This window comes from Microcaecilia unicolor, chromosome 11 (genome assembly GCF_901765095.1).
Source record: "Microcaecilia unicolor chromosome 11, aMicUni1.1, whole genome shotgun sequence".
NCBI lineage: Eukaryota > Metazoa > Chordata > Amphibia > Gymnophiona > Siphonopidae > Microcaecilia > Microcaecilia unicolor.
In genome coordinates, this window is record NC_044041.1 from 208,283,473 (window position 1) to 208,306,496 (window position 23,024).

The window sequence follows — 23,024 nt, forward strand, 5'->3', positions numbered from 1 at the left end:
ACTGACCTTAAATGTGGCAGGAATTAATTCGCCAGTTAAGAGGACGAAGCTCCTGCAATACCTAAAAAGATTAAAAGCTGATGTAGCCCTGCTTCAGGAGACCCATCTAAGCAGTATAGAACATGCTAAATTGCGCAGGGATTGGGTGGGAGAAGTATACTTTGCATCTTATAATGACCGACAGAGAGGAGTTGCCGTGTTAATAAATAAGGCGGTGGCATTTACCTTACAGGAGGTGAAACAAGACCCAGAGGGTAGATGGGTGATAGTGACGGGTAGTTTGCAAGGACAGAAAATAGCGCTTTGCAGCCTGTATGCCCCAAACACATATTCCCACTCCTTTTTCATCCAGCTTCAGACAAAATTAGCGATGATAGATGATTACCCTTTATTAGTGGGAGGGGACTTCAATTTTACCAGTGACCCGTCCATATATTGCCAACCACCGAGGCAACCGCTGAAAAATCATGGAAAGAAGGGAGTAAATTACCTATGTGAAGAATTAGCATTAGTAGATGCCTGGCGTCTGCTGCATGAGGAAGAGAGAGACTATACGTTTTTCTCATGCCCGCATAAGGCGCATGCCAGATTAGATTATATACTGGTGACCGGGGTATTGTGGAGTAGGATGCAAGGGGCGGAAATCGGAGAAGCAGACATCTCAGACCATGCACCAACCTGGGTAGATATTGAGTGGAATATTCCTAGTAGGCCTGGTCGATGGCATATGAACCCAGCCCTATACCAGAGCATAGAGTTCAAAGAATATTTGGTAAAGGTGTGGCAGGAGTAAGTGGAGGAAAACAAGGTGGAGGATGTAGGCCCTCGAATCTACTGGGAAGCAGCAAAAGCAGTTATACTACTACTACTTAGCATTTCTACAGCGCTGCCAGGGTTACGCAGCGCTGTACAAGTTTAAACATGGGGAAGGACAGTCCCTGCTCAAGAGAGCTTACAATCTAAAGGTAAAAACTATGTAGTCAGTGTAGGTATCAGGAAAGGGAAGGTGGTTAGGCACCAAAAGCAAGGGAGAAGAGATGGGCCTTGAGTAAGGACTTGAAAATGGGCAGGGAGGGCGCATGGCGTATTGGCTCAGGAAGTCTGTTCCAGGCATAAGGTGATGCGAGGCAGAAGGGGCGGAGTCTGGAGTTAGCGGTGGTGGAGAAGGGTACAGAAAGGAGTGATTTGTCCTGAGAGCGGAGGTTACGGGTGGGAACATATGGGGAGAGGAGGGTAGAGAGGTAATGGAGGGCTGCAGATTGAGTGCACTTGAAGGTCAATAGGAGAGGCTTGAACTGTATACGGTAGCGGATCGGGAGCCAGTGAAGCGACTTGAGGAGAGGGGTGATATGAGAGTATCAGTTCACGCGGTAGATAAGATATCAGGGGGAAGATAATAGCTTACGGAGTAACAATGCGTAAGAAGCGGGATCAGGCCTTAGTGACCATGAGCAGGCGGTTGGGGGAGGCCCGTCGGAGATATATTGCCCGGCCGATGGAGGGGAACAGGCGAGCATATTTACAAAGCAGGAGAGAGGTGCAGCGCCTGCTTACTGAGAGCGCGCTATATAGTATTAAATTGTACAAGTATGGGATGCATAGGTGGGGGAATAAAACAGGGAAATTGCTAGCATCCCTGGTTAAACAACGCTCGGGGAAAACATACATCGCCAAATTAAGAGGGACGCAGGGGGAGAGCATTACAACACAGGCAGAGATAAAAGGAGCGTTCACACGTTTCTATGAGGAGCTATATGACAGAGGAACCTTTTCAGACAAAGGGTGTGAGGAATTTTTTCAAAACTTACAGCTCCCACGGTTAGATATCACTCAAGCCGCGCAGTTGAGTGCTCTCATTACAGGGAAGAAAATTCAAGGGGTGATTAAACACCTAAAGCCAGCTAAATCGCCAGGCCCAGACGGGTTAATGGGGCCTACCCTAAATCACGCTTATATTACTATATTGCCGAAGCCAGGGAAAGATGTAGGAACTAGTGGGCTCTTACAGACCTCTCTCACTGATAAACCAGGATCTTAAGATATTAGCTAGTGTGCTTGCTACTAGGTTGGGGGATTGCTTGCCCCAGTTGGTACATGCTGACCAAGTCGGGTTTGTAAAAGGTAGGTTTGCGTCTGCAAATATTCTGAAGGTTTGCCGCATATTAAGAGAGGGCAGGCGCAGACGGGGGGGATGCTATTATAGCCAGTTTAGACGCTGAGAAAGCTTTTGATAAGGTGGTGTGGTCATATTTTTTTTGGGTTTTACAACGGTATGGGATCAGGGGGGTATTCCTTGATTGGGTACGTGTTTTATATAGCAACCCGACAGCTCAACTGATAATTAACGGGAGCCTCACGGCTAATATTACGCTGGAAAGGGGGACACGGCAGGGGTGTCCGTTGTCACCCCTGCTATTTGTCCTGACACTAGAGCCACTGGCTGCTAAGATACGACAGGATAGGCGCATACAGGGTATAAACATGGGGGGGGGGCGACGAATTTCGAGTCAATTTGTTTGCGGACGACATGCTGTTAATGTTGGATAATGCGAGGGAGTCGTTACCAGCAGTGATGGGATTAATAAGAGCTTTTGGGATATTTGCGGGACTTAGGATAAACTTCGAGAAATCGGAGGCTCTTGCAGTGTCTGGCATATGTTATAGTATGCAATTGGAGGATTTCCCCCTGATATGGGCGAATACGGGGATTATTTATTTATTTTAGTTACATTTGTACCCCGCGCTTTCCCACTCATGGCAGGCTCAATGCGATTAGGTATCTGGGGGTGTATCTGAGCCAGGATTATGAGTGGATGTACAGAAAAAATGTAATAGAGAAGGTGGAAACAGTGCGCAAGATATGTGCCCAATGGAAGGACCTTCCTGTGGGTTTCAGAGGGCGCATAGCTCTGATTAAGATGGTGGTGCTTCCAAAACTACTTTATCCTTTGCAGATGGTACCGTTTTGGGTGGCAAAGAGGGAGGAGGAGCTGTACCGTAGCATTATTACAACGTTTATCTGGAATCATAAGCGCCCTAGAATAGCATTTGCCAAATTGGTACGGGGTAGGAAAGGGGGAGGGGTACGACTTCCAGACCTTAGGCTGTATAACGTGGCAGCGCTAATGCGATGGCTTCACGAGTGCCATACGGGGTTGGCTAAGTACGCGTTACCGGAGTTCTGGCAGAGCTGGTGCGCCCCGGTAGATGTGTTCTCCCTACTATGGGGATGTAAGGGGAAGTGGGGGGGCATGTATTCGGAAGAACCCTTTCATAGCTGCTTTAGGGAAGGCGTGGAAATGGTGGAGGGTGGTGATAGGGGAGGCTGGGAAGGGGTACCCCTTTTTCTCACTAGAGGACAATCCAGCATTCCCAGCGGGAATGGTGAGGAGTCAATTTGAAATATGGACAGCTGGGGGGTGCAAATATATAGGGCAGCTGACAGAGTTGGTGTTGGAATAATGTATTGTGTTTTACATGCATTGTCTGTCAGCAATGTTTTTTTTTTTTCTCTGTGATTACTCTGTGACCTCTGATGTCAATTACCTAGAGAGGTCACACCCATGCAACTTCCTGTGGGGGTTAGGCACAGCACATGGAGCTCATGATCTCTCTCCTAAGCTGAGGATCTATGGTGTGAGCATCCATTACCATCTAAGCACATGGAAAGAGCTGATAAACCAAATGTATTATATTATGTATATATAAGCCTGCTGAATATATATCTAACTACAAACTGTGAGTAAACAGATGTTTTGTTACTTCAACTTTAAAGTGACTCAGCAGTGAATTATTCTGGGGTGTATGTGAGAGAGATGAAGAAAAGAAATTAACATTTCTAAAGCTGAAGCTGTGTGTATAACAATCTGCTAATTATTTACTACAAATAATCCAACAAAAGGGTTATGGGCCCAGCCCAGGAATTGAAAAAGGAAAAAGAGAAATATTACCAGGCAGTGAAAAATCCAAATTTTTTATCTTAAGTTTCAAAAGAAAGATTCAGTCTGTCTCTCTCTCTCCCCCCCACACACCAAACAGAAAGCAATGGCTGAGGGAAGAAATTCACCATTTTTCCACTCTCTCAAGGTGCCTAAATTAACTGAATATAATTATCTGCAATGGGAGCTAAGATTCAAATGTCTCCTTCAAGCAAAGAAATTAAGTATATGTTTAGACCAAAACAGAACAGCTGAAAATATGGCTGAATGGGACAATGCAAACTATTATGTGAAGTGCATGTTTTTTGAAGCTCTCTCAGAGAAACAAGCCATATTGGTGGAGGCAAAAGATACAGCAAAGGAAATTTTAGAAAAACTGAGAACTATGTATGCAACTACATATGCAAAACAGCAACCAATTTGGTTGGCAGAGTTGAATGAAACCAAATTAAGGGATAAAAGTAAGTGTAATGATCACATTATGCATCTTATGTCTTCATTTCAAAAGCTAGAACTTTCTGGAATTCCCATGTGTGATGCATTGAAAAGAGCATTTCTTTTTACCTCACTATCAAAGAAGTTTGATGTTTTAGGTCTGTAAATGAAGCCATTGAAGGGCAATCTTTTGAACAGGCAGCATCAAAACTGAGGCAGGAATGCATAATTAATGATTCTGAGGAGATGTGTTCTTAAAGACAGTCAGAGAGAAATGAAACAAATCTCTTGGCAAAGAATAGAGGAAGGCGGAGCTATGGGAAAACTCCACCCAAGGGCAAGCTGATTTGCTACTCATGTGGAAAGGAGGGACATGTATCTAAATGGTGTAAGGAAACACAAAACACCCCCTCTAGCTCACCTAAGCCAATGGAACAAAAGAATTTTCCAAGCAGGAAATGTACAAAGGACAATGATAAACATAAGAGCTTTCTAATGGCAGAAAAAATCTTTGACTATGGTAAATAATAATTCAAATGAAAGTACTTGGATTTTGGATTCGGGGAGCACATGCCATTTAACCAATTGTAAGGATTTCTTTCAGGAAATGAGTCCAGAAGAAGGTATTCTTAATACTGCAAACGCAGGGACTGCTAAGATCCAAGCAAAAGGCATTGGATTCTTAAAATGCAAAGTGTCTAATGAAGTTAAAGAAATTCCTGTAAGTGATGTCTTGTATATTCCCCAAGCAGTTTGCAATATGCTTAGTGTATCTACATTAGATAAGAAGGGATTTGTGATTCATTTTGAAAACAGTAAGTGCACAATCTCTAAAAATGATGAAGTGTATGCTGAAGCTTTTATGCATAATGATATTTATAAACTGAGCATTTCAGGTGAAGCCTCACATATGGCGCAAGTAAGGAAGAATGATGGTAAATGTAGTCTGGAAATCTGGCACCGCCGCCTGGGACATCGTGATTTTAAGGTGATCCAGGATCTTTACAGTAAGCAACTTGCCACAGGCATTCAGATAAGTGCAGATACTGGTAAAATGGAGAAATGCATAGACTGTGTTACTCAAAAGGGTGTGAGACCCTCATTTCCTGCATACACAGGAAATAGGAGTAATAAAGTACTGGACTTAATACACAGTGACTTATGTGGACCGTTTAATATCCCATCATTGGGAAATAACAGATTTGTGCTAATATTCTTGGATGATTTCTCTAGATACTGTGTGGCCTATTTGCTGAAAGAAAAAAGTCAAGTCACAGACATGCTGAAGAAATACGTAGCCATGATGAGCAATAAATTTGAAAGAAAACCAAAGGTTCTTCAGACCGACAATCACTTCACAAAGCATGCGCACATTTCTACAACAAGAAGGCATTCAGCATATCACAACAGTAGCTTATACACCAGAGCAAAATTCTGTTGCAGAGAGAAAATTTAGGTCACTTGTGGAAATGACCAGATGTATGCTGTCAGATAGCATCTCCCTAAAAGACTATGGGGGGAAGCCATTCTCACAGCAGTGTACCTACAAAACAGAATGCCAACTAAAGGCGCTGAGCGCACACCACATGAGACATGGCATGGTAGGAAGCCAAACCTGTCACACATAAGAACATTTGGAAGTACAGCATATGCTCATGTACCAAAGCAAAGAAGGCATAAGCTGGATTCCACAACAGAAAGGGGCATTTTAGTTGGCTATGCTCCAGGACACAAAGGATATAGAATTTTGAATCTGAAAACTGGCATTGTTGGCATAAGACATGTTACATATTTTGATGAAAACAAAAGGGTTGATAAAGGCTGGATTATCCCAGATGAGCCTTATCATCCAGAATATGAAACTAGAACCATAATAGACATGCCAGTGTATATAAATGCCATACCAAGGCAGATGTCTGAAAGCAACTCATCTGTATCTAACGAGGAACAGGCAGAGGAAGCAGACACAGAAAGGATCATTGAAGAAGACAGTACAGTTGGAGAAGGGGAATCAATTGGAGAAGGACTCTCAGATTTAGAGGATGCGGAAAGGTCAGACCAACCTGTTGTCAGACGCTCATCCAGGGAAAACAAAGGTGTTCCACCCCCAAGACTGTCTTACCTAACAAAGTCAGCAGAAGCTCAAGAGCCCTTAACATGGGATGAGATTGAGAAAATGCCAGCAGAAGCTGCTGAATGGCGTAAAGCTGCACAAGAAGAAATTGATGCATTGCATAAAAATAAAACTTGGATTCTTACAAAATTACCTCCTGGCAAGAAAGCTATAGGATGCAAATGGGTATTCAAGTTAAAAAGGAATGCGCAAGGAAAAGTGGAAAGGTATAAAGCCAGATTAGTCGCAAAGGGATATCTTCAAAAATATGGAGAAGATTTTGATGAAGTGTTTGCACCTGTAGTGAAACACACGACAATAAGAACACTTCTGAGCATTGCAGTCTCAAAAGGCATGCAAGTCAACCACATTGATGTGAAAACAGCATTTCTTCATGGAGATATAACTGAAGACTTGTACATGGAACAGCCAACAGGTTTCATAAATACAAAACAAAGACAGCTAGTGTGTAAATTAAACAAAGGTCTTTATGGATTAAAGCAAAGTGCAAATGTTGGAATGACAAATTGCATGAAATATTGACAAATTTAGGATTTAAAGCAAGGTGAAGCAGATAAATGCTTGTACACTAGGTGCAGAAATGGACAATATGCATACATTTTAGCTTTTGTTGATGATCTGCTCATTGCAAGCAAAAGTGAGCAAGAGTACAAGGACATTGTAAAATATTTAAACCTGAATGTTGAGATAAAAGAACTTGGTAATGTGTCATACTATCTTGGTATAGAAATTGAGAAACAAAATGATGGTTCTTATCTTCTAAGCCAGAAGCAGAAAATAAATGAGCTTATTGAAGTTTAGGTATGCAAGATGCCCAAGTTGTAAGCACTCCCATGATCACTGATTTTCTGAAGGATGAAACAGTAAGAGAACCTTTACCAGATAACATCCAATATAGATCAGCCATAGGTAAGCTTTTATATCGAACTACCACATACAGGGCTGATATAGCAAATGCAGTAGGAATTTTGAGCAGAAGGGTCAGCTCACCTACCAAATCAGATTGGACTGCAGTTAAAAGGATGGTAAGGTATTTAAAAGGTACCATTGATTGTAAATTAAAGATTTCAGCCAATAGTAATCCAAACCTAATATGTTACTGTGATTCAGATTGGGCAGGGGATCATTCTGACTATAAATCCACAAGTGGATATGTGTTTATGTATGGAAATGTACATATTTCTTGGGCCAGTCATAAACAAAGTATTGTGAGTCTGTCTTCTACAGAAGCTGAATATGTGGCTGTATCAGAAGCATGCAGAGAACTGATGTGGATTGAAAAACTTTTGCTGGATTTTGGAATAGATGAACAGAGACCAATCCAGATAATGGAAGATAATCAGAGCTGCATCAGACTGTCACAGAATGACAAGGTTCAGTCACGCACCAAGCACATCGCAACGAAATATCACAACGTGCGAGAGCTGGCGAAAGAAGGAGTTATCAGTCTACACTATTGTCACACCAGTGAGATGACAGCTGACATCATGACCAAACCGTTACCCAGAGAACGTTTTGAGAATCTGCGAATAAAGCTTGGACTTTGTATGAATTAATAATTGCATGACAGTTATGCATGAGAAGGGGTTTGTTGGAATAATGTATTGTGTTTTACATGCATTGTCTGTCAGCAATGTTTTTTTTTTTCTCTGTGATTACTCTGTGACCTCTGATGTCAATTACCTAGAGAGGTCACACCCATGCAACTTCCTGTGGGGGTTAGGCACAGCACATGGAGCTCATGATCTCTCTCCTAAGCTGAGGATCTATGGTGTGAGCATCCATTACCATCTAAGCACATGGAAAGAGCTGATAAACCAAATGTATTATATTATGTATATATAAGCCTGCTGAATATATATCTAACTACAAACTGTGAGTAAACAGATGTTTTGTTACTTCAACTTTAAAGTGACTCAGCAGTGAATTATTCTGGGGTGTATGTGAGAGAGATGAAGAAAAGAAATTAACATTTCTAAAGCTGAAGCTGTGTGTATAACAATCTGCTAATTATTTACTACAAATAATCCAACAGTTGGGGGGTCGGACATTCCCTACTTTCGAACAAGTGCGGAATACGTGGAAAGTAGGGCATAAGCAATTTTTTCAGTTCTTACAGGTGACAGACTACTATTATAAGTTGACAAGAGTAGCGGGTTCCGAGATACGGTTTACAATCTTGGATCAGGTGTTTTTGCTACTACCGGGGAACCAGAATGGGTTATCTCAATGGTATCAACATATAATGGAACAGAGAAAAGCCCCAACAATGGCCAAATTAGAAGAAGGGTGGAGCATGATACTAGGTGAAAGTATAACTCCGGAGAGACTTGGGGAGGATTTTGAGAATCTCTCTAAGATTACCCCCAATGTAGCACTGCAAGACATACAATACCGCATATTACATAGGGTATATATCACGCGCCAGCGAGGGAAAGAAATGGGGTTGTGGGAAAAAGAAGAGTGCCTTTATGGAATGCCCATCTCTGGCAGAGCTATGGACACACTCCTTGGAGGCAATGGAGAAAGTAATAGGGAAACCGTTTGAGTGGTCCTTCGGGGTCTTGTTATTAGGAGAGGGAGGAAGGATTGTCAGAGGCGCAGGGAAGGTTCTTCCTCTTGGCATCTTTATTGGTCAAGAAGTGCATATTGCAATTCTGGGCAGAGCCGCAGCCAAACCGGGCCTGGCATTTTCTGATGAAAGAAATGGCTGCATGGGTAGAGTTGCAGCATGGACTAGCGCCAACAAGTAGACAAAAGGCATATTGGGGACTTTGGCAAACCTATATGCAGCTGTATGAAGGGGAGGGTTCTCTCCTGAGGCCACAGTAAAGAAAGCTGGATAGATGCAGTGGTGCACCCAGGGAGGGGAGGAGGGAAGGGGGGGAAGGATTAAAAGGGGGGAAATGGGGAATGGAATATGGCAATTATACTGTACGCAAGATGAAGTAGGGCACTTTTTTGGTTATAGGTTGATATTGATGGGGTGAGCACTGTTTTATAAATCATTATGTGAGTTTTGTTTAAGGTCAAGTTATTGAATGCTCTGTACCATCCCTTATTAAAGATATTTTCAAAAAAAAAAAAAAAGAAGAAAAGTTCAGGAGCCGACAAGAGAAGGAAAAATACTAGACTTAGTCCTTAGTGGTGCTCATGATCTAGTGCAGGGGGTAACGATACGAGGGCCGCTTGATAACAGTGATCATAATATGATCGGTTTTGATATTGGCATTGAAGGAAGTGAAACTAGGAAATCAAGTACGCTAGCGTTTAACTATAGAAAAGGTGATTACGACAAAATGAGAAAAATGGTGAAAAAAAGACTGAAAGGAGCAGCTCGCAGAGTAAAAAACTTGCATCAGGCGTGGATGCTGTTTAAAAACACCATCCTGGAGGTTCAGGACAAATATATTCCACGTATTAGAAAAAAGGGAAAAAAGACTAAACGTCAGCCAGCGTGGCTAAACAGTAAGATAAAGGAAATCATTAGAGCCAAAAAACAATCCTTCAGAAAGTGGAGAAGAGAACCAACTGAAAGTAACAGGATAGATCATAAGGAATGCCAAGCCAAATGCAAAGCGGAGATAAGGAGGGCAAAAAAGGACTTTGAGAAGAAATTAGCGTTGGAAGCAAAAATACATAGTAAAAATTTTTTAGATACATTAAAAGCAGGAAACCGGCCAAAGAGTCGGTTGGGGCCGCTGGACGAAAATGGTGTTAAAGGGGCGATCAATGAGGACAAAGCCGTAGCGGAGAAATTAAATGAATTCTTTGCTTCGGTCTTCACCGAGGAGGATTTGGGGGGGACACCGGTGCCGGAAAGAATATTTGAAGCGGGGGAGTCGGAGAAACTAAACAAATTCTCTGTAACCTTGGAGGATGTAATGGGTCAGTTCAGCAAGCTGAAGAGTAGTAAATCACCGGGACCTGATGGTATTCATCCCAGAGTATTAATAGAACTAAAAAATGAACTTGCGGAGCTACTGTTAGAAATATGCAATCTGTCCCTAAAATCGAGTGTAATACCGGAAGACTGGAGGGTAGCCAATGTTACTCCGATTTTTAAGAAGGGTTCCAGAGGAGATCCGGGAAATTATAGACCGGTGAGTCTGACGTCGGTGCCGGGCAAGATGGTGGAGGCTATTATTAAGAATAAAATTGCAGAGCATATACAAAAACATGGACTGATGAGACAAAGTCAGCACGGATTTAGTGAAGGGAAGTCTTGCCTCACCAATCTAATGCATTTTTTTGAAGGGGTAAGCAAACATGTGGACAATGGGGAGCCGGTTGATATTGTATATCTGGATTTTCAGAAGGCGTTTGACAAAGTGCCGCACGAAAGACTCCTGAAGAAATTGCAGAGTCATGGAATCAGAGGTAGGGTACTATTATGGATTAAGAACTGGTTGAAAGCTAGGAAGCAGAGAGTAGGATTGCGTGGCCAGTATTCTCAGTGGAGGAGGGTAGTTAGTGGGGTCCCGCAGGGGTCTGTGCTGGGTCCGTTGCTTTTTAATGTATTTATAAATGACCTAGAGATGGGAATAACAAGTGAGGTAATTAAATTCGCCGATGACACAAAATTATTCAGGGTCGTCAAGTCGCAGGAGGAATGTGAACGATTACAGGAGGACCTTGCGAGACTGGGAGAATGGGCGTGCAAGTGGCAGATGAAGTTCAATGTTGACAAGTGCAAAGTGATGCATGTGGGTAAGAGGAACCCGAATTATAGCTACGTCCTGCAAGGTTCCACGTTAGGAGTTACGGATCAAGAAAGGGATCTGGGTGTCGTCGTCGATGATACGCTGAAACCTTCTGCTCAGTGTGCTGCTGCGGCTAGGAAAGCGAATAGAATGTTGGGTGTTATTAGGAAGGGTATGGAGTCCAGGTGTGCGGATGTTATAATGCCGTTGTATCGCTCCATGGTGCGACCGCACCTGGAGTATTGTGTTCAGTACTGGTCTCCGTATCTCAAAAAAGATATAGTAGAATTGGAAAAGGTACAGCGAAGGGCGACGAAAATGATAGTGGGGATGGGATGACTTTCCTATGAAGAGAGGCTGAGAAGGCTAGGGCTTTTCAGCTTGGAGAAGAGACGGCTGAGGGGAGATATGATAGAAGTGTATAAAATAATGAGTGGAATGGATCGGGTGGATGTGAAGCGACTGTTCACGCTATCCAAAAATACTAGGACTAGAGGGCATGAGTTGAAGCTACAGTGTGGTAAATTTAAAACGAATCGGAGAAAATTTTTCTTCACCCAACGTGTAATTAGACTCTGGAATTCGTTGCCGGAGAACGTGGTACGGGCGGTTAGCTTGAAGGAGTTTAAAAAGGGGTTAGATAGATTCCTAAAGGACAAGTCCATAGACCGCTATTAAATGGACTTGGAAAAATTCCGCATTTTTAGGTATAACTTGTCTGGAATGTTTTTACGTTTAGGGAGCGTGCCAGGTGCCCTTGACCTGGATTGGCCACTGTCGGTGACAGGATGCTGGGCTAGATGGACCTTTGGTCTTTCCCAGTATGGCACTACTTATGTACTTATGTGGGGAGATATGATTGAGGTCTATGAAATCCTGAGTGGTGTAGAATGGGTAAAAGTGAATCGATTTTTTACTCTTTTAAAAAAGTACAAAGACTAGGGGACAGACACTCAATGAAGTTACATGGAAATATTTTTAAAATAGGAAGAAATATTTTTTCACTCAACGTAAAAATAGCCATACTGGGTCATAAGTACATAAGTAATGCCACACTGGGAAAAGACCAAAGGTCCATCGAGCCCAGCATCCTGTCCATGACAGCGGCCAACCCAGGCCAAGGGCACCTGGCAAGCTTCCCAAACGTACAAACATTCTATACTTGTTATTCCTGGAATTGTGGATTTTTCCCAAGTCCATTTAGTAGCGGTTTATGGACTTGTCCTTTAGGAAACTGTCTAACCCCTTTTAAAACTCTGCCAAGCTAACCGCCTTCACCACGTTCTCCGGCAACGAATTCCAGAGTCTAATTATGTGTTGGGTGAAGAAAATATTCTCCGATTTGTTTTAAATTTACTACACTGTAGTTTCATCGTATGCCCCCTTTTCCTAGTATTTTTGGAAAGCGTGAACAGACGCTTCACATCCACCTGTCCCACTCCACTCATTATTTTATATACCTCCGTCTCCCTTCAGCCGTCTCTTCTCCAAGCTGAAAAGCCCTAGCCTCCTTAGTCTTTCTTCATAGGTAAGTCGTCCCATCCCCGCTATCATTTTAGTCGCCCTTCGTTGCACCTTTTCCAATTCTACTATATCTTTCTTGAGATGCGGCGACCAGAATTGAGCACAATACTCAAGGTGCGGTTGCACCATGGAGCGATATAACGGCATTATAACATCCTCACACCTGTTTTCCATACCTTTCCTAATAATACCCAACATTCTATTCGCTTTCCTAGCCGCAGCAGCACACTGAGCAGAAGGTTTCAGCGTATTATCGACGACGACACCCAGATCCCTTTCTTGGTCCGTAACTCCTAACGTGGAACCTTGCATGACGTAGCTATAATTCAGGTTCTTTTTTTCCCACATGCATCACCTTGCACTTGCTCACATTAAACGTCATCTGCCATTTAGCCGCCCAGTCTCGTAAGGTCCTTCTGTAATTTTTCACAATCCTGTCGCGAGTTAACAGCTTTGAATAACTTTGTGTCATCCGCAAATTTAATTACCTCGCTAGTTACTCCCATCTCTAAATCATTTATAAATATATTAAAAAGCAGCGGGTCCTAGCACAGACCCCTGAGGAACCCCACTAACTACCCTTCTCCATTGTGAATACTGCCCATTTAACCCCACTCTCTGTTTCCTATCCTTTAACCATTTTTTAATCCACAATAGGACTTTTCCTCCTATCCCATGACCCTCCAATTTCCTCTGTAGCCTTTCATGAGGTACCTTGTCAAAAGCCTTTTGAAAATCCAGATATACAATATCAACCGGCTCCCCTTTGTCCACATGTTTGTTTACTCCTTCGAAGAATTGAAGTAAATTGGTCAGGCAAGATTTCCCCACACAAAAGCCGTGCTGACTCGGTCTCAGTAATCCACGTCCTTGGATGTGCTCTGTAATTTTGTTTTTAATAATAGCCTCTACCATTTTCCCAATGGTCCATCTAGCTCAGTATCCTGTTTCCAACAGTGGCCAATCCAGGTCACAAGTACCTGGCAGAAGCCCAAACAGTAGCAACATTCCATGCTACCAATCCCAGGGCAAGCAGTGGCCTCCCCTATATCCGTCTCAATAGCAGACTATGGACCTTTCCTCCAGGAACTTGACCAAATCTTTTTAAAATCCAAATACGCTAACTGCTGTTACACCCTCTGCCAATGAGTTCCAGAGCTTACCTATTTGTTGAGAGAAAAATCTTTTAGCTTTTCCTCATACAAGAGGAGTTCCATCCCCTTTATCATTTTGGTCGCTCTTCTTTGCACCTTTTCTAATTCCACTATATCTTTTTTGAGATACAGTGACCAGAATAGTTAGGCTCTGGAACTCATGAATAAGCAACCAAATGTACAGTAAAATAAAATAGTCTCCAAACCCTACCCCCCTCCAATAAACCCCTTTATTCCTTTTAATAGCCAATTCCAACTGTTCTCTGGTCATCGTTTTATGCAATCAGCTGAACCCCTTCCACGATCCCAAACTAGAGCCACCCATTCCTAAAGCTTCTTTAATAATCTGTCAATGTCCTTCGCTATGTATAAGAATAAAACATTTAAAAAAGAACAAGAAATGATAATAAGTAAGCTGCTTGAGCAGAATCTCTGACATCCCCATAGCGAACGTGTACAGTTTTCTGTCTTTGACTGCGGCACAGCTCAGGTCACTTCCAAGTTAGATTCCTCACTAACTGTCAAAGAGCTGCACCATCAGTCACATCGAAGGAATGAAATTAAGAAAGCACAATGGAAGCAAAAACACATTTTAAGGGTCTGTAGATATTGCCGAGCAATCATGCCTTCTCAAGCACAAGTCTGGGGCACCGCTGCTCTGTCTCCTCCAATTTAAGTCTCCTCAGCAGCTTGAAAACTATTGAGCTTCGCCACTGGCTGAGAATAGATATTGTTTCACCTTAATGCAGAGTTGTGCTGGAAACTGCAGAGTAAAGCACATGTTGAGTTACATTTGCAAACAGCTGGCAGATCATCAACGTAGTGATGCAACATGTGTGGCATAGTTCTGAAAAATGAAAACACGATTTTGATATTGTAAATCCTTAATCTTTCCATAGTTCCTCAAAAGGCTATCTTTAATTGCAAAATTGAGAATCCCAGTGATCACTACACATAGCCTAGAGCCAAACTCCACCCACTTTCCCATGCAATGTGCCTGCTCAATGCGCAGTGAGCCTCAGTCTTTTATCAGTTCTGCAGATAACCATTTTTCTAAAAAGCCCAGGCGCTCCCCATCCTTCAGGTAGGCCAACGAATCTGTTATTATTTCACCCTGACCTGTTTTCCAGGTTATCTAGTTTCACTTTGCAGCCTTCTACCACTGTTCATAACTTAATTCTTCCACTGCATCTTTCAAGGAATCCTCACCTCACCAACTCTATTCAATTTCAGTGACTTGCCCATTAAATTCAGTAACAGAGTTTGATAACGCTTGAAAATTCTCATTAATATCCAGAGCCGAGACTACCGCTTCAGTGAGCCGCTGTGTAATAAGGCTTCTTTTACCACTTGGCCTTCATCCCGAGAATCCACCATCTTAGACTCACCCTTGGCGGAGGGCTTAGATTTTTCTTTGTCCTTTTTAGGTGATTTTGTACACATTTCTGCACCGCTCTTGTGAAAAAGCTTGTCCATAGATTATAAGTTTAGCACTGGATGGGTCCTGTGGTATTACTTAGAAGCAGAATTTAGCCAGATGTGATTGTGGAGGAAGGCAAGCTAGGAGCTCAGGAAAAACGCTGGATCTCCTGGCTCACTGCATCATGTGACCACCACACTTGAAATTTTTGAGAGGCTCCTTAGGCAGAGAAGAACAGGCGCTGGTGTGTGCGTGTCCAAACAAAAGTGAAAGCATGTTTATTACTTACCTTTAAAACTTGCACAGGCTTCCTTCCATTTACAAAAAGAAGACAAAACTGGCACCTAAATGTGAAGGATCAACTAGAAATCCTCTCTGCAAAACCTTCCAAGCAGCTCTAGGTCAGGCAGAAAAGGTCTAGTGTTGTGCGTACGTTTAAAGTTGGCGGAGTTCTCTCTACATTGTACGAAACACCTTAATTTGGAGCCCTTTTACTAAAGCTAAGCATGTGCTAAATGAATTAGGCATAAAATGGATTTCTTAACATTTAGCACATGATAAGCTTTAGTAAAAGGGCCCCATAGATTGCATGGAAAGACACAGCTACAAGCTGTATTGAAATGTATACAAACACTCATGCACAATTTCTTTCTGTATTGTTGGGTACGCATAAAACTCCAGTTGTTTTGTGCATCAGCCCCACAGTTATTTGGTTAACAAACTATCTGGATCAAATTAGGATAGCAAAAAGGCTGTCCTAATTTCATCTGCTTAGCTATCCAGCGTGTAGGCCAAGTCCATTGCCACCATCAGGATAAAGGTGCTGAATATTCAGATTTATTTCAGCCATGGTAGCTGGCATAAAATAAAAAAACAAGACTGCACCATCTGAATATTGACCTGATAATCTGTAACGCTTTGATTTTACCATGTGCATTTAAATGTAAAAAGAGAGAAGTAAAAAAATGAACATAATCTGACAAATAACATTTCTTAAACAATAGCATAAAGAGATAAACATCTGTATTTATATTTGAACCCAATACAAAACATGTATACATATATATATATTGTATAGTACAATTGTTTCATCTTTGTTTCTATAAAACCCTCAAAAATAAAATAAACTATTATATTATACATTTTTCAAATCAAATTAAGTGCTGTATCATTTCAAAGAGCTACTCTCACCTCAATACAGCCAATCCTAGCATGCAATACATAATTTCCACACTTACTGCTCACTGACCCCGGTACCAAAGTCCCTGATGAGCTGCTGAGGTGTCCCAAAAGCCAGAGAAGGCGGAAAACCGGTAGCCAGTCAGTACCTGCTCACTTCCGCCCTGCCCATGAACACGTGTCATACTCAGTACAGGCAAAGTAAAACGTTCCAAATTGGGCTAATTTTGAAGGCCGAAGGCGGGACATTGTTGGCGTTGGAAGGTTGCGCTTCTTTGGGCTACTTCAGGGGACGGGATTCAATGAGCGTTCAAAGCCTCAGTCTGCTCTTCCGGCTCTCAGTGAATTCCAAGCCTCATTCTGATGCTCCAATAGCCTCGCTTGGTAATTCCAAGCCTCGTTCTGGTGCTCTAAGGGCGTTTCCAAAGAGGTTGCGTCAAACTGGAAACGAAGTGACCCACCTTATGTAGTCCATTGTAGGAGTTGAAGGCAGTGGGTGGAGCTTGACGCGCTTTTAAATACACCCAAAACAATTTCAAACGCTTTTGAAAAAAAATAGCAGCAAAAAGTTGTTAGAAGTAAGGGACTGCCTATGCCTGGTTCATCTGTAAAAAGTCTAAAGTTCTTTCAGTTGGAAATGCAGTACCTTAAAAGATGGAGGAGAAAATATATATTTTTTTAACTTATTGGACAGCTTTTTAACTTATTGGAAAGCTTCCCATATCTACAACGCTCCCTCAACGTTCTGAGGACACTGACGTCACTGCAGGCACTCACACACCGGTTCGTAAGTACATGGTGGTGAAGCCCTCCAACTCACCATGTCTGTGTCCCGCCCTCGCGTCAAAAGTGATGACGTCGAGGGCAGAGCACATACACACAACCAAACAAAAAGCACACCTGTGAGAGAGAAGGAAGGGAAGAAAGCAGGCAGGCAGGCAGGCAAGCAGGCAGGCAGGCAGGCAGCCAGCCTGAACGTCCGAGGGAGGGAGGGACCGAACGAAGGAATCACCAAGCCAGACGCCCACACCCCCCCAAAGTCCCCACCCCTCACCCCTACCAACTTCCCAACACTACCACGCCACTGCCCCTCAGCCTTAACCCACCCCCAAGTTCCCACCACCACCACCCTCCACCCCCCCCTAACATGTTGCCACCGCTCACCACCTCCACCCCCCCCAGGTCACAACACCAACTGCTCCACCCTCCCCCCCCCCAAAAAAAAAAACAGGTCGCCGCCGCTCACACCCACCCTCTGTCCTACATCAGCTGAGCGCCACTCCCCCCCCTCTCCGTCTGATAGAAAAACCAAATTAAAAAAGGTTAAGCTGCCTCCTCTCACATTGCTACGGGGTACACCTCCAGTCCAGGGGCACTGACGTCAACACTGAGAGGAGGAGCAGATGCACAGCTCACAACCCATGGCTGGCTGCGGGGCTCCGATTCGTTCGTAAAAACATTTTCACAGGTTAACTTTTTAAATTTTGTTTCTCTATTTGACGAAGATGGGGGGGGAGGGGGGAAGCGGCACTCAGCTAATGTAGGACACGGGGGGATGGAAGCACCGGCACCCTGTTTGGGGGGGGGGGGGTGGACGGTGGTGCACTGACTGCTGCCACCTTGGGGGGGGCACGGTGCATCAGTGGCTGGTGTGACCTCGTGGGGGGTGGACAGGGCCAGCGGTGGCCACATGGGGGGGAGGGTGGTAGTGGTGGCAACTTGGGGGGGGGTGTAGGGGTGAGGGCCGAAAACGTTTGGGGGAGCAGAGGGCGGGGGGTCCACAGGTCTGAGAGGGGGGAGGGAAAAGGAAGAGGGGGAGGGGTACTGAGACCAAAGGGGGGTCCTGAGACCAGGGGAGAAGGGGACCAGAAGGGGGGGAGGGGTCCTGCAGTCACACAGAGGGAGGGGGGAGCGCCCCCACATATTCTATGTCTCACACTATGTGACATTCTCTCACACACACACACACACACACACACACACACACACACACACATTCACTCTCTCACTGACACATACTCCCGTTTCATTTTTGTCCGAAACGGGCCTTTTTTACTAGTGTATATATAAACATCATGAAATAACAATTGAATATCACTAAAACAGCCTCAGAACTTATTGTAACTGGTAGAAACAACAATTATAAACTCTGTATTTTGTGCTCATTTTATTTGAAATTAAATGGAAGTATTTATTTATTTGTTGCATTTGTATCCCACATTTTCCCACCTATTTGCAGGCTCTATGTGGCTTACAATGCTCCATTTTGGCATTCACCATTCCAAAATAAAGCTCTCATTGGCGCACAGGGAATCACATCTTCATCAGTTTTGTAGAACTTTATTTTGTTTTGAACATGTTTCAGGGGCAAGCGGTTTTATAAGTCAAAACAAAAATAAATATTTTGATTCATACAGATCTCTTTTCTTTAAGCATAGTAACATAGCAGATGATGGCAGAAAAAGACCTGCACGGTCCATCCAGTCTACCCAACAAGATAAACTCATATGTGCTACTTTCTGTGTATACCTTACCTTGATTTGTATCTGTCATTTTCAGGGCACAGACCGTAGAAGTCTGTCCAGCACTACCCCCGCCTCCCAACCACCAGCTCTGCCACCCAATCTCGGCTAAGATTCTGAGGATCCATTCCTTCTGAACAGGATTCCTTTATGTTTATCCCGCGCATGTTTGAACTCCGTTACCGTTTTAATCTCCACCCCACCCCCGCGGGAGGGCATTCCAAGCATCTACCACTCTCTCCGTGAAAAAATACTTCCTGACATTTTTCTTGAGTCTGCCCCCCTTCAATCTCATTTCATGTCTGCTAGTTCTACCGCCTTCCCATCTATGGAAAAGGTTTGTTTGCGGATTAATACCTTTCAAATATTTGAACATCTGTATCATATCACCCCTGTTTCTCTTTTCCTCCAGGGTATACATGCTCAGGTCAGCAAGTCTCTCCTCATACATCTTGTAACGCAAATCCCATACCGTTCTCGTAGCTTTTCTTTGCACCACTTCAATTCTTTTTACATCATTAGCAAGATACGGCCTGCAAAACTGAACACAATACTCTAGGTGGGGCCTCACCAACGATTTATACAGGGGCATCAACACCTCCTTTCTTCTGCTGGTCACACCTCTCTCTATACAGCCTAACAACCTTCTAGCTGCGGCCACCGCCTTGTCACACTGTTTTGTTGCCTTCAAATCCTCAGATACTATCACCCCAAGATCCCTCTCCCCATCCGTACCTATCAGACTCTCACCACCTAACACATACGTCTCCCGTGGATTTCTACTCCCTAAGTGCATCACTTTGCATTTCTTCGCATTGAATTTTAAATTGCCAAACCTTAGACCATTCTAACATAACTAAATAGGCTCTAAGCCTCTCCTAAAGGTGGAAGAGTAGCTCTGTATGTGAGAAATGATATCACAGCAACTGAAATGCCAGGGGCTTGGAGAACGAAAGAAGTGAAATGGTTCACCTTGAAAAGAATTGATGGAACCTCTGTCCACATGGGTGTTGTCTATTGACCTCTGACACAATCAGAGGATCTGGTTACAGATATCCAAAAGTTGGGAAAGAAAAGAGAGGTGCTGTTGCTGGGAGATTTCAACCTGCCAGATGCAGATTGGAAAGTTCCATCTGAGAAATCGGAAAGAAGTAGAGGGATCATGATTGCCTTACAAAATGCTCTGCTTTGACAAATGGTGACGGAACCCACAAGGGGAACAGCGACGCTGGATCTGGTGCTCACAAATGTGGAAGGTGTGCCTAATGTTCAAGTGGGTGCCCACCTGGACAGCAGTGATCATCAAACAGTTTGGTTTGATATACCAGCTAAAGTGGATGTCAGCCACTCAAAACTCAAAGTCCTAGATTTCAAACCTGCTGACTGTAGCAAAATGAGGGAATACCTTAAGACAGAGCTGATGGGCTGGGAGGACATATGAAAAGTGGAAAGGCAGTGGTCCAGGCTGAAAGGAGCTATAAATATGGCTACTAACCTTTATGCAAGGAGAGTAAATAAAAGCAAGAGGAAAAGGAAACCTATATGGTTCCCCAAGCAAGTGGCTGAGAAAATAAAGTGCTGGTGTTCATGAAATACAGAAAAACTAAAGAAGAAGAATACAGAGAGGAATACCAGATGAAACTCAAAAGAAGCCAAGAGAGAGATACGTCTGGCAAAAGCACAAATGGAAGAACAAATTGCTAGAAATGTAAGGAATGACGACAAGAATTTTTTCAGGTATATTAGTGAAAGGAGGAAGACTAAAATGGAATTATAAGACTGAAAGATGCCGTGAACTACTATGTGGAGAATGATGAGGAAAAGCAAAAGTGCTAAACAAATACTTCTCTATTTATGGAAGAAAATCCTGGAGAAAGACCACGATTGACTGGTAAAGGTACACATGAGAATGGAGTGGATATAGCATCATTCATTGAAGGAAGTGTTTATGAACTTAAAAAATTAAAGGTGGACAAAGCCATGGGACCGGATGAGATCCACCCCAGGATATTGAGGGAGCTGAGAAAGGTTCTGGTGGGTCCTCTTAAAGATTTGTTTAATAAGTCCTTGGAGATGAGGGAGGTTCCTTGTGATTGGAGAAGAGTGGATGTGGTCCCTCTTCACAAAAGTTGTGACAGAGAAGAAGCTGGAAACTACAGACCAGTAAGCCTCACTTCAGTTTTTAGAAAAGTAATGGAAGCGATGTTGAAGGAAAGGATAGTGAATTTCCTGGAAGTCAATAGGTTACAAGATCCAAGACAACATGGCTTTACCAAAGGTAAATTGTGCCAAATGAATCTGATTGAATTCTTTGACTGGGTGACCAGAGAATTGGATCGAGGATGTGCGCTAGTTGTAATCTACTTAAATTTCAGCAAAGCCTTTGACACATTTCCTCATATGAGGCTTTAGAATAAACTTGACAGGCTGAAGTTAGGACCCAAAGTGGTGAAGTGGATTAGGGTGATGGTTAATGGAATTCACTCGGAGGAAGGGAAGGTGAGTAGTGGAATGCCTCAAGGATTGGTGTTGGGCCGATTCTGTTCAATACATTTGTGAGCGACATTGCTGAAGGTTTAGAAGGTAAGGTCAGCCTTTTTGCAGATAAGATTTGTAACAGAGTACACACTCTGGAGTGGGAAAATATGAAAAAGGATCTGTAGAAGTTAGAAGAATGGTCTAATGTTTGGCAATTAAAATTCAATGCAAAGTGATGTACTTAGGCAGTAGAAATCCAAGGGCAACATATGTGATAGGCAATGAGAGGCTGATATGCACAGACAGGAAGAAGGATCTTGGAGTGATAGTATCTGAGGATATGAAGGCAACGAAACAGTGTGATAAGACGGTGGCCGTAGCCAGAAGGATGCTAGGCTGTATAGAAAGAAGTGTAACTAACAGAAGGGAGGTGTTGATACCCCTGTACAAGACATTGGTGAGGCTCCACCTGAAGTATTGTGTTCAGTTTTGGAGGTTGTATCTTGCTAAAGATGTAAGAAGACGAAGCGGTACTAAATGGGGAAAAAAACCCAATTTTGGGAATAACATGTATAAAATGTTTGTACATTTGGGTAGCTTGCCAGGTGCCCTTGACCTGGATTGGCCGTTGTCGGGGACAGGATGTTGGGCTCGATGGACCTTTGGTCTTTTCCCAGTATAGCATTACTTATGTACTTATGGCAAGAATGATATGTGGCTTGCGCCAAAAGACAAGAGACTGGAAGACCTTAATATGCATACCCTAGAGGAGAGAAGGAGCAGGGGAGATACTACAGACATTTAAATAATTGAAAGGTATTAATATAGAAACAAATATTTTGCAGAGAAGGAAAAGTGGTAAAACATTGGTTACTATGGAACTTTGTAAGTCTAAATGCTTTGAAAATACATCTCCTTATGCCTTTAGAAAAGAGCTCCCAGAACCAGTCCTAGAAGTACACAAATGCTGATATCTGCATTTGCAGCTGCTCCAAAGAAGACTGAATGTGTGCATGTACTCTACGCCTATACCTGCACAGTTTATAAAATGCACGCACACACACACACATATATAAAGTGCTTGATATGAAAGGGTCACAGTAAGCATCATTTTTTATTGTAACTTGTTTCATAGATGGAAAATGAAATGTCAACTGGACTTGATTTCACAATGGTCTATCAGATACTGTAAACCGGTGGTTCCCAAGCCTGGTCCTGGAGGCACCCCAGTCAGTCAGATTTTCAGGATATCCACAATGAATATTCATGAGAGATTTCCATGCACTGCCTCTACTGTGCCTCTAGGACCAGGTTTGGGAACCACTGCACTGCAGTAAACAGTAAAAATGATTCAAATTAAATAGAGCTAATCCATTAATAAATCCGTGAACAAAAATACATAACTTAATAAAAACTGACCTTTTTATTGTGAGCCAGTGCAATCTAGTGACAAGGGGAGAAACTGGATCATTGATTCCACATAACCTAGCAGCAGTATTTTGTAAGGTTTGCAATCGATTTCTAGACCTCTCTGAAC

General features: G+C 43.0%; 1 protein-coding gene across 1 annotated transcript in view; it reads right to left on the minus strand.

The window, feature by feature from the left end:
• Nucleotides 1-16,561, minus strand: part of GALE (UDP-galactose-4-epimerase) — a 50,945-nt gene extending 34,384 nt beyond the window's left edge. Inside the window, exon 1 of the mRNA XM_030218941.1 lies at nucleotides 16,545-16,561. The gene's annotated coding sequence lies outside the window, so the exon portion shown is untranslated. The remainder of the gene's footprint in view (nucleotides 1-16,544) is intronic.
• Nucleotides 16,562-23,024: the final 6,463 nt, after the last annotated feature.